This window comes from Bos grunniens, chromosome 20 (assembly GCF_055505025.1).
Source record: "Bos grunniens cultivar Pamir isolate PY7600 chromosome 20, Bosgru_T2T1.0, whole genome shotgun sequence".
Lineage (NCBI taxonomy): Eukaryota > Metazoa > Chordata > Mammalia > Artiodactyla > Bovidae > Bos > Bos grunniens.
The window spans coordinates 72,671,380-72,683,879 of NC_141184.1; the positions used below are offsets into that span (position 1 = coordinate 72,671,380).

The following is a 12,500-nucleotide window of genomic DNA, read 5'->3' on the forward strand; positions in this document are numbered from 1 at the left end:
GAAGCCAAAGAGTGCAGAGGGCATTCCAGGCAAAAGACATCAGAGAAGAACGTGAGGAGCAAGCCTGAAGGGAAGTGGTCGTATCTTCAATATGCTGGGAAAATACGAGAGCCGTTGGAGCAGGGAGGTGACAGCATTGCATCTGCATTTCCAAAAGGTCATCTTGCTCCACATCACTAATGATTGGAGAGGCTCAACTCCAAACTCCAAGGAGGGACCACTTCACATGAGTCCGATTGGGCCTCACTGCAATGTCTGTCAATAACCAGTGCTGGAGAAGATGTGGAGCAAAGGGAACTCTCCTCCACGGGGAGTAGGAATGGGCGTGGGTAGAGCCGGTATGGAAAAGAATATGGAGGTTCCCGAAGGAACTAAAAGTGGAAGTAGCGTATGGTTCAGCAGTCCGACTCCCAGGCATGGACACACCCACGGTATAAGTGAACAAGATAGATGCCCCGTTTGGGCACATCTATCTGTGCGTGCGTGCGCACATGCGCATGCGCGATGGCCTGCGAGGCAGGGGGTGGGGCGGGGGCTGGGGCTCTGGCGGGAGTCCGTGCAAGCCCCGGGATTGCCTGAGGCAAGCCAAAGGAGCCCCAGATGGAGACGGGACTGCCGGTCGTCGGGTGTCCTGGAAGCCGAATGCGAATGCGGAGGGGCTCGCGGGCCGCGCGGAGGCAACCCAGGTCTGCAGCGGGAGTCGGGGCCCCGGCCAGCCGCTCCCCGCGGCCCGGGAGGGGCTGGGGCTGCGGGGGGGGATCCAAGAATCGGGATGCGCGGCGGGGGCTAAAGGACCTCTTCTGGTAGGCAAAAAGCCTCGAGCACCCGGGATTCCCAGGTGGTCTCCCATCCAAGATCCTAACCGGGCCCGACCCTGCTTAGCTTCCGAGATCAGACGAGATCGGGCGCCTTCAGGCTGATACGGCCTGAGACAGTGGCGCTTGGCTCGGGGCGCCCTAAGAGCCTTGCGCTTCGCCTCCCTTTCGCTCTGCCCTGCAGGTCGGGCCAACGGGCCGCACCTCTCGTCGCGGGGCGTGCTGTACTTGAGCCGCACGACCCGCGACCGGACTCCAGCCTGCTGACGCCGGCCCGCCCCCCGGAACACCGCCAACACCAGAGCAGCAAGCGCCTGGCCGGGCCCGGGGGCCCGAGGGGCTTCCAGGACCCCCCATTGACCGGGAGGGCGTGCGTGCATGCGTGCGCGCGGGGCCTGGGGGCTGGGCTGAGGGGTGCGGAGGTCTCGGCGCCCTCCCACCCGCGGCAACTCCAGACCCGGCCGCGCTGGCTGAGCAGGGCCTCCCCCGGATCCCATTCGCCGCTCAGGCCCGCGCGGCCCCAGATGTGTCGGTCTTCGGCGCCCGCCGCCTCCCAACCCCAGCGGCCCAGGGGCCTCTGAACCTCCTGCGGGCCTAGGCGCAGCGAAACTTGAGCGCCCAACTTGCCCGGCACCTGTCCGGTGCCCAAACCCAGCAGAAGCCAGGGAGGCGCGGTCGAGCGGAGCGCCTCAGCCCCTCCCCTTCGCACTACCGAGGCCCCCCCTTTGCCCCCACGCCAAGCCTTCGACCTTCCTGAGAGAGCAGACGAGCCACAGGCAGGCACACAGACAGACACACAGACACTCGCACGCACCCACGCCAAGGGAGACAGCTGGCCTGCGCAAGCTCCTCAGCCAGAGCCAGAGCGCCTGGGAGAGGCGGGGGCAAGACGAACGGGCCGGCGGCTGGCTGTCAGGAGATACAGAGGCAGAAATACATGAAGATTCCGAGACAGACTCCAAGACGGCAAGAGGAGATACAGACACACACACACACACACACACACACACACACACACACACACACTTGAGTGTGGTCTTTGGAAATACTTGTGTTCGTAGTTGCTGGGTTGAGCCCAACTTTAATACAACCCATGGACTGCGGCCCATCAGGCTCCTCTGTCCGTGGCATTTCCCAGGCGAGGATACTGGGAGTGGGTTGCCATTTCCTTCTCCGGCGGGATCTTCCCGACCCAGGGATCAAACCCCAGTCTCCTGCGCGCGGATGCCTTGCCATCTGAACCAGGACATTGCTCATTCCCTAGGCAAAATACAAAGAATAGAGCTCGTGTTCTACTAAATGGAAAGATGATTTCAAAAACAGAAGCTGTCCTTTGTTGGTATCTTTGAATCTTTATGTAGTTTTCGTTGATTTTTACTGTTAAGGCTAACTGAACAAGGCAAGAGAGAAACCCCAGAATTGAAAAGCAATGGACGTTTTTGAAAGAAACATGTGCAGGTGAAGCTCTCTTCCTTTTTGAGAGATGGTTAAATGCAAAATCTTGATTCAACACATATGACTTTTGTGCACTTTCTTTCAAATCTCCATGACGAAGCCCTAAGGTGTCCAGGAAGAAAGGAGTAGAGGGGCAGACAAAAAGAGCAACCTTTCCCCTTGGTGCCATCTCAACCAGCTGCTTAGTTCCTTCATCTCAAGGACTATCATCTGGGCTTCTCTGGTTTGTCTGATTCTTGTTTCGGGGACCGTTTCTAGTCACAAGGCTGTCAACAGTGGGGGTGGTGTGTGTGTGTGGGGGGAAGCCCTTCTTTCCATTCCGCATGAGACCCAGTGGACAATCCAGGCCCTGCCCACTGCATTGAGTGTGCAGCAACAATATCAACGGTAATGCGGGTGAACAACACGTATTCCTGGAATCCACTCCGTTGGCTACTGACTGTGTGTGGTGGTGGTCTGGAACCTAGACCTGGAAGCTTTCTGGATGATTGCAAATGACACCAAAGTCTGAGGACGATGGAAGATCTTCACATTTCTGCAAGAGCCACACACGTCCAGAAGGAACCACAAGACTTGCCTGAAATGGTCAAGGTATAAGTAATGGACTCAACGTTGGAAGGTCCCCACCTTTGCTATGGAAGTCAAACGATCGTTCTTTGAAATGAAAATGGAGCATAATGAACGTTCTCATGCTTCTAGAGCCTTTGAAAAGCCCTAACTTGTAGAAATCTGCTGTACGAGTTCCTTGAAAGCAAGAACCTCTATGTATGGATATGTCTTCATGCCTTAGATTGTGCCTCGAATATAGTGTACACATCAACCCAGGAAAGGAAAGAATTGAATCGCCAAACATACAAAGAGATCAAAAGTGCCGAGCCAAGTGACCCCTTGAGGCTTCCAAGAGCTTTTCTGTCTTTCACACACTAAGTAAATACTGAGCACCTACGATGAGCTAGGAGGCATGTAATAAGTTTCAGGGAATAGAAGGCGGAGAGAAGAAGACACAGAGTTCCTGCTTTCACTGAGACGACTCTAATGATACATCACAGGCAGATCCTTTGAGAACCTATAAGAGGGGCCTCTTCCCTCACCACAAAACCTGGGTGTCAGGGAAGGCTTTCCAGAGGCACCATTTCGTTGAGGTCCATAGGTTGAACCTAGGTAAACCAGGGTTGAGATGCAGGAAGAATTTCAGGCCGGGAAAATAGCATCTTGGAAGGCTATGTGACCAGGGAAACTTAGGACATTCAAGAAACGAAAAATGCCCTATGGGATGGAAGCCAAAGAGTGCAGAGGGCATTCCAGGCAAAAGACATCAGAGAAGAACGTGAGGAGCAAGCCTGAAGGGAAGTGGTCGTATCTTCAATATGCTGGGAAAATACGAGAGCCGTTGGAGCAGGGAGGTGACAGCATTGCATCTGCATTTCCAAAAGGTCATCTTGCTCCACATCACTAATGATTGGAGAGGCTCAACTCCAAACTCCAAGGAGGGACCACTTCACATGAGTCCGATTGGGCCTCACTGCAATGTCTGTCAATAACCAGTGCTGGAGAAGATGTGGAGCAAAGGGAACTCTCCTCCACGGGGAGTAGGAATGGGCGTGGGTAGAGCCGGTATGGAAAAGAATATGGAGGTTCCCGAAGGAACTAAAAGTGGAAGTAGCGTATGGTTCAGCAGTCCGACTCCCAGGCATGGACACACCCACGGTATAAGTGAACAAGATAGATGCCCCGTTTGGGCACATCTATCTGTGCGTGCGTGCGCACATGCGCATGCGCGATGGCCTGCGAGGCAGGGGGTGGGGCGGGGGCTGGGGCTCTGGCGGGAGTCCGTGCAAGCCCCGGGATTGCCTGAGGCAAGCCAAAGGAGCCCCAGATGGAGACGGGACTGCCGGTCGTCGGGTGTCCTGGAAGCCGAATGCGAATGCGGAGGGGCTCGCGGGCCGCGCGGAGGCAACCCAGGTCTGCAGCGGGAGTCGGGGCCCCGGCCAGCCGCTCCCCGCGGCCCGGGAGGGGCTGGGGCTGCGGGGGGGGATCCAAGAATCGGGATGCGCGGCGGGGGCTAAAGGACCTCTTCTGGTAGGCAAAAAGCCTCGAGCACCCGGGATTCCCAGGTGGTCTCCCATCCAAGATCCTAACCGGGCCCGACCCTGCTTAGCTTCACGAGATCAGACGAGATCGGGCGCCTTCAGGCTGATACGGCCTGAGACAGTGGCGCTTGGCTCGGGGCGCCCTAAGAGCCTTGCGCTTCGCCTCCCTTTCGCTCTGCCCTGCAGGTCGGGCCAACGGGCCGCACCTCTCGTCGCGGGGCGTGCTGTACTTGAGCCGCACGACCCGCGACCGGACTCCAGCCTGCTGACGCCGGCCCGCCCCCCGGAACACCGCCAACACCAGAGCAGCAAGCGCCTGGCCGGGCCCGGGGGCCCGAGGGGCTTCCAGGACCCCCCATTGACCGGGAGGGCGTGCGTGCATGCGTGCGCGCGGGGCCTGGGGGCTGGGCTGAGGGGTGCGGAGGTCTCGGCGCCCTCCCACCCGCGGCAACTCCAGACCCGGCCGCGCTGGCTGAGCGGGGCCTCCCCCGGATCCCATTCGCCGCTCAGGCCCGCGCGGCCCCAGATGTGTCGGTCTTCGGCGCCCGCCGCCTCCCAACCCCAGCGGCCCAGGGGCCTCTGAACCTCCTGCGGGCCTAGGCGCAGCGAAACTTGAGCGCCCAACTTGCCCGGCACCTGTCCGGTGCCCAAACCCAGCAGAAGCCAGGGAGGCGCGGTCGAGCGGAGCGCCTCAGCCCCTCCCCTTCGCACTACCGAGGCCCCCCCTTTGCCCCCACGCCAAGCCTTCGACCTTCCTGAGAGAGCAGACGAGCCACAGGCAGGCACACAGACAGACACACAGACACTCGCACGCACCCACGCCAAGGGAGACAGCTGGCCTGCGCAAGCTCCTCAGCCAGAGCCAGAGCGCCTGGGAGAGGCGGGGGCAAGACGAACGGGCCGGCGGCTGGCTGTCAGGAGATACAGAGGCAGAAATACATGAAGATTCCGAGACAGACTCCAAGACGGCAAGAGGAGATACAGACACACACACACACACACACACACACACACACACACACTTGAGTGTGGTCTTTGGAAATACTTGTGTTCGTAGTTGCTGGGTTGAGCCCAACTTTAATACAACCCATGGACTGCGGCCCATCAGGCTCCTCTGTCCGTGGCATTTCCCAGGCGAGGATACTGGGAGTGGGTTGCCATTTCCTTCTCCGGCGGGATCTTCCCGACCCAGGGATCAAACCCCAGTCTCCTGCGCGCGGATGCCTTGCCATCTGAACCAGGACATTGCTCATTCCCTAGGCAAAATACAAAGAATAGAGCTCGTGTTCTACTAAATGGAAAGATGATTTCAAAAACAGAAGCTGTCCTTTGTTGGTATCTTTGAATCTTTATGTAGTTTTCGTTGATTTTTACTGTTAAGGCTAACTGAACAAGGCAAGAGAGAAACCCCAGAATTGAAAAGCAATGGACGTTTTTGAAAGAAACATGTGCAGGTGAAGCTCTCTTCCTTTTTGAGAGATGGTTAAATGCAAAATCTTGATTCAACACATATGACTTTTGTGCACTTTCTTTCAAATCTCCATGACGAAGCCCTAAGGTGTCCAGGAAGAAAGGAGTAGAGGGGCAGACAAAAAGAGCAACCTTTCCCCTTGGTGCCATCTCAACCAGCTGCTTAGTTCCTTCATCTCAAGGACTATCATCTGGGCTTCTCTGGTTTGTCTGATTCTTGTTTCGGGGACCGTTTCTAGTCACAAGGCTGTCAACAGTGGGGGTGGTGTGTGTGTGTGGGGGGAAGCCCTTCTTTCCATTCCGCATGAGACCCAGTGGACAATCCAGGCCCTGCCCACTGCATTGAGTGTGCAGCAACAATATCAACGGTAATGCGGGTGAACAACACGTATTCCTGGAATCCACTCCGTTGGCTACTGACTGTGTGTGGTGGTGGTCTGGAACCTAGACCTGGAAGCTTTCTGGATGATTGCAAATGACACCAAAGTCTGAGGACGATGGAAGATCTTCACATTTCTGCAAGAGCCACACACGTCCAGAAGGAACCACAAGACTTGCCTGAAATGGTCAAGGTATAAGTAATGGACTCAACGTTGGAAGGTCCCCACCTTTGCTATGGAAGTCAAACGATCGTTCTTTGAAATGAAAATGGAGCATAATGAACGTTCTCATGCTTCTAGAGCCTTTGAAAAGCCCTAACTTGTAGAAATCTGCTGTACGAGTTCCTTGAAAGCAAGAACCTCTATGTATGGATATGTCTTCATGCCTTAGATTGTGCCTCGAATATAGTGTACACATCAACCCAGGAAAGGAAAGAATTGAATCGCCAAACATACAAAGAGATCAAAAGTGCCGAGCCAAGTGACCCCTTGAGGCTTCCAAGAGCTTTTCTGTCTTTCACACACTAAGTAAATACTGAGCACCTACGATGAGCTAGGAGGCATGTAATAAGTTTCAGGGAATAGAAGGCGGAGAGAAGAAGACACAGAGTTCCTGCTTTCACTGAGACGACTCTAATGATACATCACAGGCAGATCCTTTGAGAACCTATAAGAGGGGCCTCTTCCCTCACCACAAAACCTGGGTGTCAGGGAAGGCTTTCCAGAGGCACCATTTCGTTGAGGTCCATAGGTTGAACCTAGGTAAACCAGGGTTGAGATGCAGGAAGAATTTCAGGCCGGGAAAATAGCATCTTGGAAGGCTATGTGACCAGGGAAACTTAGGACATTCAAGAAACGAAAAATGCCCTATGGGATGGAAGCCAAAGAGTGCAGAGGGCATTCCAGGCAAAAGACATCAGAGAAGAACGTGAGGAGCAAGCCTGAAGGGAAGTGGTCGTATCTTCAATATGCTGGGAAAATACGAGAGCCGTTGGAGCAGGGAGGTGACAGCATTGCATCTGCATTTCCAAAAGGTCATCTTGCTCCACATCACTAATGATTGGAGAGGCTCAACTCCAAACTCCAAGGAGGGACCACTTCACATGAGTCCGATTGGGCCTCACTGCAATGTCTGTCAATAACCAGTGCTGGAGAAGATGTGGAGCAAAGGGAACTCTCCTCCACGGGGAGTAGGAATGGGCGTGGGTAGAGCCGGTATGGAAAAGAATATGGAGGTTCCCGAAGGAACTAAAAGTGGAAGTAGCGTATGGTTCAGCAGTCCGACTCCCAGGCATGGACACACCCACGGTATAAGTGAACAAGATAGATGCCCCGTTTGGGCACATCTATCTGTGCGTGCGTGCGCACATGCGCATGCGCGATGGCCTGCGAGGCAGGGGGTGGGGCGGGGGCTGGGGCTCTGGCGGGAGTCCGTGCAAGCCCCGGGATTGCCTGAGGCAAGCCAAAGGAGCCCCAGATGGAGACGGGACTGCCGGTCGTCGGGTGTCCTGGAAGCCGAATGCGAATGCGGAGGGGCTCGCGGGCCGCGCGGAGGCAACCCAGGTCTGCAGCGGGAGTCGGGGCCCCGGCCAGCCGCTCCCCGCGGCCCGGGAGGGGCTGGGGCTGCGGGGGGGGATCCAAGAATCGGGATGCGCGGCGGGGGCTAAAGGACCTCTTCTGGTAGGCAAAAAGCCTCGAGCACCCGGGATTCCCAGGTGGTCTCCCATCCAAGATCCTAACCGGGCCCGACCCTGCTTAGCTTCACGAGATCAGACGAGATCGGGCGCCTTCAGGCTGATACGGCCTGAGACAGTGGCGCTTGGCTCGGGGCGCCCTAAGAGCCTTGCGCTTCGCCTCCCTTTCGCTCTGCCCTGCAGGTCGGGCCAACGGGCCGCACCTCTCGTCGCGGGGCGTGCTGTACTTGAGCCGCACGACCCGCGACCGGACTCCAGCCTGCTGACGCCGGCCCGCCCCCCGGAACACCGCCAACACCAGAGCAGCAAGCGCCTGGCCGGGCCCGGGGGCCCGAGGGGCTTCCAGGACCCCCCATTGACCGGGAGGGCGTGCGTGCATGCGTGCGCGCGGGGCCTGGGGGCTGGGCTGAGGGGTGCGGAGGTCTCGGCGCCCTCCCACCCGCGGCAACTCCAGACCCGGCCGCGCTGGCTGAGCGGGGCCTCCCCCGGATCCCATTCGCCGCTCAGGCCCGCGCGGCCCCAGATGTGTCGGTCTTCGGCGCCCGCCGCCTCCCAACCCCAGCGGCCCAGGGGCCTCTGAACCTCCTGCGGGCCTAGGCGCAGCGAAACTTGAGCGCCCAACTTGCCCGGCACCTGTCCGGTGCCCAAACCCAGCAGAAGCCAGGGAGGCGCGGTCGAGCGGAGCGCCTCAGCCCCTCCCCTTCGCACTACCGAGGCCCCCCCTTTGCCCCCACGCCAAGCCTTCGACCTTCCTGAGAGAGCAGACGAGCCACAGGCAGGCACACAGACAGACACACAGACACTCGCACGCACCCACGCCAAGGGAGACAGCTGGCCTGCGCAAGCTCCTCAGCCAGAGCCAGAGCGCCTGGGAGAGGCGGGGGCAAGACGAACGGGCCGGCGGCTGGCTGTCAGGAGATACAGAGGCAGAAATACATGAAGATTCCGAGACAGACTCCAAGACGGCAAGAGGAGATACAGACACACACACACACACACACACACACACACACACACACACACTTGAGTGTGGTCTTTGGAAATACTTGTGTTCGTAGTTGCTGGGTTGAGCCCAACTTTAATACAACCCATGGACTGCGGCCCATCAGGCTCCTCTGTCCGTGGCATTTCCCAGGCGAGGATACTGGGAGTGGGTTGCCATTTCCTTCTCCGGCGGGATCTTCCCGACCCAGGGATCAAACCCCAGTCTCCTGCGCGCGGATGCCTTGCCATCTGAACCAGGACATTGCTCATTCCCTAGGCAAAATACAAAGAATAGAGCTCGTGTTCTACTAAATGGAAAGATGATTTCAAAAACAGAAGCTGTCCTTTGTTGGTATCTTTGAATCTTTATGTAGTTTTCGTTGATTTTTACTGTTAAGGCTAACTGAACAAGGCAAGAGAGAAACCCCAGAATTGAAAAGCAATGGACGTTTTTGAAAGAAACATGTGCAGGTGAAGCTCTCTTCCTTTTTGAGAGATGGTTAAATGCAAAATCTTGATTCAACACATATGACTTTTGTGCACTTTCTTTCAAATCTCCATGACGAAGCCCTAAGGTGTCCAGGAAGAAAGGAGTAGAGGGGCAGACAAAAAGAGCAACCTTTCCCCTTGGTGCCATCTCAACCAGCTGCTTAGTTCCTTCATCTCAAGGACTATCATCTGGGCTTCTCTGGTTTGTCTGATTCTTGTTTCGGGGACCGTTTCTAGTCACAAGGCTGTCAACAGTGGGGGTGGTGTGTGTGTGGGGGGGGAAGCCCTTCTTTCCATTCCGCATGAGACCCAGTGGACAATCCAGGCCCTGCCCACTGCATTGAGTGTGCAGCAACAATATCAACGGTAATGCGGGTGAACAACACGTATTCCTGGAATCCACTCCGTTGGCTACTGACTGTGTGTGGTGGTGGTCTGGAACCTAGACCTGGAAGCTTTCTGGATGATTGCAAATGACACCAAAGTCTGAGGACGATGGAAGATCTTCACATTTCTGCAAGAGCCACACACGTCCAGAAGGAACCACAAGACTTGCCTGAAATGGTCAAGGTATAAGTAATGGACTCAACGTTGGAAGGTCTCCACCTTTGCTATGGAAGTCAAACGATCGTTCTTTGAAATGAAAATGGAGCATAATGAACGTTCTCATGCTTCTAGAGCCTTTGAAAAGCCCTAACTTGTAGAAATCTGCTGTACGAGTTCCTTGAAAGCAAGAACCTCTATGTATGGATATGTCTTCATGCCTTAGATTGTGCCTCGAATATAGTGTACACATCAACCCAGGAAAGGAAAGAATTGAATCGCCAAACATACAAAGAGATCAAAAGTGCCGAGCCAAGTGACCCCTTGAGGCTTCCAAGAGCTTTTCTGTCTTTCACACACTAAGTAAATACTGAGCACCTACGATGAGCTAGGAGGCATGTAATAAGTTTCAGGGAATAGAAGGCGGAGAGAAGAAGACACAGAGTTCCTGCTTTCACTGAGACGACTCTAATGATACATCACAGGCAGATCCTTTGAGAACCTATAAGAGGGGCCTCTTCCCTCACCACAAAACCTGGGTGTCAGGGAAGGCTTTCCAGAGGCACCATTTCGTTGAGGTCCATAGGTTGAACCTAGGTAAACCAGGGTTGAGATGCAGGAAGAATTTCAGGCCGGGAAAATAGCATCTTGGAAGGCTATGTGACCAGGGAAACTTAGGACATTCAAGAAACGAAAAATGCCCTATGGGATGGAAGCCAAAGAGTGCAGAGGGCATTCCAGGCAAAAGACATCAGAGAAGAACGTGAGGAGCAAGCCTGAAGGGAAGTGGTCGTATCTTCAATATGCTGGGAAAATACGAGAGCCGTTGGAGCAGGGAGGTGACAGCATTGCATCTGCATTTCCAAAAGGTCATCTTGCTCCACATCACTAATGATTGGAGAGGCTCAACTCCAAACTCCAAGGAGGGACCACTTCACATGAGTCCGATTGGGCCTCACTGCAATGTCTGTCAATAACCAGTGCTGGAGAAGATGTGGAGCAAAGGGAACTCTCCTCCACGGGGAGTAGGAATGGGCGTGGGTAGAGCCGGTATGGAAAAGAATATGGAGGTTCCCGAAGGAACTAAAAGTGGAAGTAGCGTATGGTTCAGCAGTCCGACTCCCAGGCATGGACACACCCACGGTATAAGTGAACAAGATAGATGCCCCGTTTGGGCACATCTATCTGTGCGTGCGTGCGCACATGCGCATGCGCGATGGCCTGCGAGGCAGGGGGTGGGGCGGGGGCTGGGGCTCTGGCGGGAGTCCGTGCAAGCCCCGGGATTGCCTGAGGCAAGCCAAAGGAGCCCCAGATGGAGACGGGACTGCCGGTCGTCGGGTGTCCTGGAAGCCGAATGCGAATGCGGAGGGGCTCGCGGGCCGCGCGGAGGCAACCCAGGTCTGCAGCGGGAGTCGGGGCCCCGGCCAGCCGCTCCCCGCGGCCCGGGAGGGGCTGGGGCTGCGGGGGGGGATCCAAGAATCGGGATGCGCGGCGGGGGCTAAAGGACCTCTTCTGGTAGGCAAAAAGCCTCGAGCACCCGGGATTCCCAGGTGGTCTCCCATCCAAGATCCTAACCGGGCCCGACCCTGCTTAGCTTCACGAGATCAGACGAGATCGGGCGCCTTCAGGCTGATACGGCCTGAGACAGTGGCGCTTGGCTCGGGGCGCCCTAAGAGCCTTGCGCTTCGCCTCCCTTTCGCTCTGCCCTGCAGGTCGGGCCAACGGGCCGCACCTCTCGTCGCGGGGCGTGCTGTACTTGAGCCGCACGACCCGCGACCGGACTCCAGCCTGCTGACGCCGGCCCGCCCCCCGGAACACCGCCAACACCAGAGCAGCAAGCGCCTGGCCGGGCCCGGGGGCCCGAGGGGCTTCCAGGACCCCCCATTGACCGGGAGGGCGTGCGTGCATGCGTGCGCGCGGGGCCTGGGGGCTGGGCTGAGGGGTGCGGAGGTCTCGGCGCCCTCCCACCCGCGGCAACTCCAGACCCGGCCGCGCTGGCTGAGCGGGGCCTCCCCCGGATCCCATTCGCCGCTCAGGCCCGCGCGGCCCCAGATGTGTCGGTCTTCGGCGCCCGCCGCCTCCCAACCCCAGCGGCCCAGGGGCCTCTGAACCTCCTGCGGGCCTAGGCGCAGCGAAACTTGAGCGCCCAACTTGCCCGGCACCTGTCCGGTGCCCAAACCCAGCAGAAGCCAGGGAGGCGCGGTCGAGCGGAGCGCCTCAGCCCCTCCCCTTCGCACTACCGAGGCCCCCCCTTTGCCCCCACGCCAAGCCTTCGACCTTCCTGAGAGAGCAGACGAGCCACAGGCAGGCACACAGACAGACACACAGACACTCGCACGCACCCACGCCAAGGGAGACAGCTGGCCTGCGCAAGCTCCTCAGCCAGAGCCAGAGCGCCTGGGAGAGGCGGGGGCAAGACGAACGGGCCGGCGGCTGGCTGTCAGGAGATACAGAGGCAGAAATACATGAAGATTCCGAGACAGACTCCAAGACGGCAAGAGGAGATACAGACACACACACACACACACACACACACACACACACACACACACACTTGAGTGTGGTCTTTGGAAATACTTG

General features: G+C 57.2%; 1 pseudogene; it reads right to left on the bottom strand.

Moving 5' to 3' along the window:
• Window positions 1-813: 813 nt before the first annotated feature.
• On the bottom strand, window positions 814-933 carry LOC147350725 (5S ribosomal RNA; annotated as a pseudogene).
• Between the last annotated feature and the right edge of the window lie 11,567 nt (window positions 934-12,500).